The sequence below is a fragment of the Musa acuminata genome, chromosome BXJ2-9, assembly GCF_036884655.1.
Source record: "Musa acuminata AAA Group cultivar baxijiao chromosome BXJ2-9, Cavendish_Baxijiao_AAA, whole genome shotgun sequence".
Classification (NCBI taxonomy): domain Eukaryota; kingdom Viridiplantae; phylum Streptophyta; class Magnoliopsida; order Zingiberales; family Musaceae; genus Musa; species Musa acuminata.
Genome location: NC_088346.1, coordinates 40,366,042 through 40,372,263, shown reverse-complemented (window position 1 = coordinate 40,372,263; position 6,222 = coordinate 40,366,042).

The following is a 6,222-nucleotide window of genomic DNA, read 5'->3' as shown; positions in this document are numbered from 1 at the left end:
AAAATATCTCATCCCGGGTTTCCCGGGTACGGGCAGTACCACAGCCTGTGCTGGGCGGTACCACCGCTTGGCATCCTAACACTAGGCGGCACCACTGCCTGACAGAGTTCGAAGATAGAGCTCTAGCGGTACCACCGCTAGCAGCATTTACTACCGGTAGTACCACCGCCCAGTCTGGGTGGTACTATTAGGAATGAGTTGACACTAAAAAAGGAGGGGGGGGGGGGAATTAGTACAATAGTTAAAACGTCGGTTTCGAAAAATCTTTTCATACGATAAAAACCGAACTTAGAAGATAACTTGAAATCACATGTTCATAAATGTATTGAAGGCAGTAAGCAAGTAAAATAGTTTGCAGTAAAGTAAATTGCTCAAGATGAAATGCAATCAAGATTTTAGAGTGGTTCGGTTATCATGACCTATATCCACTTCGTCGATTCCTCTTCCGTCGAGACCATCGGCATCCACTATTGATCTTCCTTTTGTTGGGAAAATCTTTGGGGGCGACATCACATGCGTAGCGGAAGAACAAGAAAACAAAATCCCCAATTCCCAAAGAGATGTTCATCGTCGTGCGAAGATTGGTGCGTAAAATCCGCGAAACTAAAAAATTATGTATAGAATAGATTGTGTTACCTAGGGAGATCGTATATCCCTATTTCCTTGCAGATCCTTAGGAGAGGGTGAAAGAGGTCAAGCGTCCTCCTCTCTAGTGGTGATCCATATAGTAGGGCTGCGACGACGCTCCTCAAAACTCTAAGCCTGCTCTGTGGTGGAGAGGGGAAGGAGAATAGGAGAGGCAAGCAAAGGCTCTAGCCTATGAGGCTCTGATCCCTCCTATTTATAGAGGTCCCCTATCAAACCCTAATAGATCCTCGCTTAGTAGGTATTGGATCTACATCCAATAACCCAAGCCTTTTAGATTAGTGGATCTCTATCAAATAATCTCTCATGGGCTCTTATTGGATCTCATCCATGGGATCCAATAATTCAGGGGCTTATTGGATATCCAATAAGACAAGGGCTCCATTGGATATCTCATATCCAAACCTCTACTCATCGCAATGCCTACCATATGTGTATAACCCTCTAGGGTTAATATCGAGCTAGCTGTGAGTCATACCTATCAGAACTCCTTCTAACTCAGTGAATTATTATCTCTGTAATAATTCACTTGACTCATCGACTACGGACGTAATAGGCCACTACGCCAAAGTTCCCAGACGATACAGGGGAATCCAATCCATTGGACCTGTCTATCCTTAGTTACCGTGTACCTATAGTCCATCATCCATCTAATATCCTAGAGACCGTATATCGAGCATGGTGTTGTCAGACCCATGCAGTTTCTACTCGAGTCTCGCTCTAATCGAATTCTCTCGGAGAACTCTTTCTCTCTCAACCCAAATGACCATAGCCAAGGATTTGTCTGAGTAAGAACACATGGGATATTCCTCTCATGACGCCGAGAGTGGATGATCCTCTATTGATACTCAATAGCCCTCGTAAGGTCGACTACCACTCCCAATGACTAGTTGTACTAGATCTGGGACAGCCAAACCTATAAGTCTAGTATCAAAGAATTAAGCACTCATACATGACATCCTTGGTGTCTCAAGTCTAAGGACCAGATATACCACTAGGACTACGGAATCGTTGTTTGACAATAAGGTATCATCAACCATCCAGCATTCTATAAGCGGATCAATCAGTGAACTCATTCTCCAATGAGCACCTGTATTGTATCCCTAGTGTCCCTACACGAGCAGTTATTAAACCAGCTGCATCCATCATATGGACGGGTATACAGCACACCAGTCTGTCCGATTATCATGATGTCTCTCTCGAGTAACCTATGATCGGGATTATTTAGGATATGTGTTTAAAGGTGAATCGATCTAATTTTCGTGATCTCATCATGACCCGATTCCATTGCACAAATCCAAGGACATCATATACATGCATATATGCAATATTTATAAAATGATATATACCAAAATATAATAAGCAAAAAGATTTTGTATCAAGTCACACGTGTCATCACTCACGTGATTGGCTTGCTAGGCACCTATAACTAGCAATCTCCCACTTGACCTAAAGTCAATCACTTATGTGTCTGATCCCTATCAGACCCCTATGACTCTTAAAGACAATCTGAGACAACGATTTTGTCAGTGGATATGCAATGTTATCTTCTGATGGAACTTTTTCCACTACTATATCTCCTCGGGTTACAATCTCTCTGATAAGGTGGAACCTCCTCAGAACATGCTTAGATTTCTGATAAGGTTACAATCTCTTCGCTTAAGCAATCGCCCCATTGTTGTCGCAATATAAGGAGATCGGCTCCTTGCTACCCAGCACGACTCCCAAATCTGTGATGAACTTCTTCAACTAGACTCCCTCCTTTGCTGCATCTGATGCAGCAATATACTCCGCCTTTGTGGTCGAGTCAGTAGTAGTATCTTGCTTGGAACTTGACTTCAACTTGCTATCATTCAAGTCGGCAATATACTCCTCCATTCAAGGTGTACACGTACCCCGAATTCAACTTGCCATCATCAACATCAGACTGAAAACTTGAGTCTGTGTAGCCTTCAACCTTAAGGCTACTACCTCCATATACTAGTAAAAGATCCTTAGTCCTTCTCAACTACTTAAGGATACACTTTACTGCTTTCCAGTGCTCCAAGCTTGGATCCGCCTGATACCTACTCGTGACACTCAGAGCATGCCCTATATCATGCCTAGTACATAGCATGACATACATGATAGACCCTATTGCTGAGGCATAAGATATCATATCCATGTTCACCCTTTCTTTTGGAGTCTTTGGGGACATATTCATAGAAAGCGATATCCCATATCTCATCGGTATGAGACCTCTCTTGGAATTTTCCATGCCAAACCTTTTGACAATGGTTTTTATGTACCTGGACTGGGACAAGCCAAGCATCCTCTTGGATCTATCTTTATAGATTCGAATCCCTAAGATATAGGATGCTTCCCCTAAGTCCTTCATGGAGAAGTGTCTAAATAACCAAGTCTTTACTGTGGATAGCATTCCTACGTCATTCCCAATGATCAGGATGTCATCCACATATAACACCAAAAAAGTGATAGTGCTCCCACTTACCTTCCTATATACACAAGGCTCATCTTCGTTCTTAACGAAGTCATAAGATATGATTGCCTCATCAAATCTTTTGTTCCAACTTCGAGAAGCTTGCTTTAGTCCATAAATGGATCTAAGCAACCTACACACCTTATCTAGGCAGTTCTTGGACACGAATCCCTCAGGTTGTATCATATACACCTCCTCCTCGAGGTTCCCATTGAGGAATACAGTTTTCACATCCATCTGTCAGATCTCATAATCATAGTGTGCTGCAATAGCCAATAGAATTCTGATGGATTTTAGCATTGCTATGGGTGAGAAGGTTTTGTTGTAGTCAACACATTGCCTTTGACAATATCCCTTAGCCACTAGCCTTGCTTTATAGGTCTCTACCTTTCTATCTACTCCGATCTTTTTTCTTAAAGATCCACTTGCAACCGATGGGTATAATACCTTCGGGCACATCAACTAGGTTCCAAACCTTGTTGGAGTACATAAAATCCATCTTAGAATTCATGGCTTCTTGCCACTTCTCGGAGTCTATACTCATAATAGCCTCCTCGTAGGTCTGAGGATCAATATCTTCAACATCTTCTCCTCTAATATGTCGCACATATCTCTCAGGAGGATGGGATACTCTATCAGACCTGCGTAAAGTTGAAACTTATGTATTAGGTACCTGAATAGAGTCGAGCTGTAGAGTGGTGCTTGAGCTTGGTTCTCCAACCTCGCTCAACTCTATTATTCTCCCATTATCTCTGCCAAGAATATGTTCCTTCTCGAGGAACACTGCTCTCTTAGCTACAAAGACCTTTTGGTCCTCGAGATAATAGAAATAATACCCATAAGTTTCCTTGGGGTATCCCAAAAATTTATATCGCTCTGTCCTTGATTCTAACTTATCGGGGTTGTGTCTTTTAACGTGGGCAGGGCAGCCCCAAATCTTAACAACCTTAAGATTAGGCTTCTTCCCTTTCTATATCTCATATGGTGTAGATACTACCGACTTAGTTGAAACTCTATTCAGAAGGTAAGTTGCGGTTTCTAGGGCATATCCCCATAATGAGATGGGTAGGTCAGCGAAACTCATCATGAACTGTACCATGTTTAATAGCATATGATTCCTCCTTCCAGAGACACCATTGAGCTGAGGTGTATAAGGAGGTGTCCATTGGGATAATATCCCGTGGTCCTTGAGGAATTGAGTAAACTCTGTACTTAAGTACTCACCTCCTCGATCTGATTGAAGAGTTTTGATACTCTTTCCAGTCTGGTTCTCCACTTCATTCTTATACTCATTGAATTTCTCAAAGGCCTCGGACTTGTACTTCATTAAATACACATATTCATACCTTGAGAAATCATCAGTAAAGGTAATGAAGTAGAAGTATCCACCAATGGCATGAGTTGACATCAGTCCACATACATCACTATGTATGAATTTCAGCAACTCAGTGGCTCTCTCTCTAGTTCTACTAAATGGAGAGTTGGTCAGTTTTTCATGAAGGCAAGGCTCGCAAGTTGCATATGACTCATAGTCGAATGGATCTAGATATCCATCATTTAGCAACTTTTGAATCATTCCCTCATGGATGTGACCTAGCCTACAATGTCATAGGTATGCACTGTTCACCTCATCTCGTTTCCTCTTAGACATACTTACATTCATGATATGCGGAGTAGTGTCTAGCATAAACAAACTTTTATGCAATATTCCTCTCATCAATCTCCCCTCGGCTTTGCTAGAATTTATAATAAATTGTAGATGTGATAAGCAATACTGGTATCCAATACCAATGCACTATCACAAAAATCTAACAATTTGAGATTGAACATGAATGTACCTGAAGCTTCTCTAATCTTCTATTTTGCCTTCTCTGCAAGGTACTATTTGCAGTTCCTCTTCTAGTGCCCATCTTTGTCATAGTGGAAGCATTGGCCTTTGTCCTTTGTTGGGTCTTTCTTAGCAACCTTTGCTTTATCTGGTCTGCCCTTGCCCTTTCCCTTCTTAAGGGATCTTTCTGCTTTCCTTTTCTTTCTGGTCTCACCAGTGTGGAGAATTGGCTTCTCTTTCTTAATAGTACTCTCTACCTTCCTCAACATATTGAGGAGCTCTAGGAGAGTCACCTCAAGCTTGTTCATATTAAAATTCATTATGAACTGTGAAAAGGAATCTGGTAGGGACTGAAGCACAATGTCCACACACAAGTTATTCTCTAAGACCATTCCTAGACTTGTGAGTTTTTCTATCCACTCAATCATCTTTAGGACATAGTTCTGAACCAATGTCCCCTCAGTCATCCTAGCGCGGAAGAGGCTCTTGGATATCTTATATCGCTGATTCCTTACCTATTCCTCAAACAATTTTCGGACATGTAGGAGAATAGATCTGGCATCAATCTTTTCATGTTGTCTCTGTAACTCAGGAGTCTGAGAGCCCAACATATAGCACTGAGCAAGAGTGGAGTCATATTAATATACTTCACGTAACGAGTGATCTCATCCTCACTTGCCCCTTCTTCGAGCGTAGGCATCACTGTATCAAGGACGTACATGATTTTCTTCACCGTGAGAATAATTCTCAAGTTACAGAGCCGATCCGTATAATTTGGACCAGTGAGGCGGTTGACATCAAGTATGCCACGTAAGAGATTTGAAAGTGACATTTTCTGAAAATAAAGATGTAGTAGAAATGAATAATATGCAGATTTTGCAAGAAATAAACTATCAAGATATAGACTTCTATCTTAATATGCTCCCACTATTTTACTAACGAGTCACGTGACACCCTCAGCACATGAAACGGAAGTCTCCGGCAGACTTCTAGTGGGGATCAGGATCCAATCAGCGTTTTAGTGTAACCTCGAGGGACTCGACCAATCACACTAAGCCTAAGAGGTAGGCAGCCCTTGCCAATCACAACTCCTTATGATTCCCACCCTGTTCGGCCTCCGAATCACCATGGTCTCGAGGGACTCGACCAACTATGATGCTCGGTTAAGTCAACACATTCGTTATAAGATAAGTCTGATTTGATGATATACCCTCGAGGGACTCGACCAAGTATACTATGTCCTTAGGTCACCGGTGACATCTCTATGTTA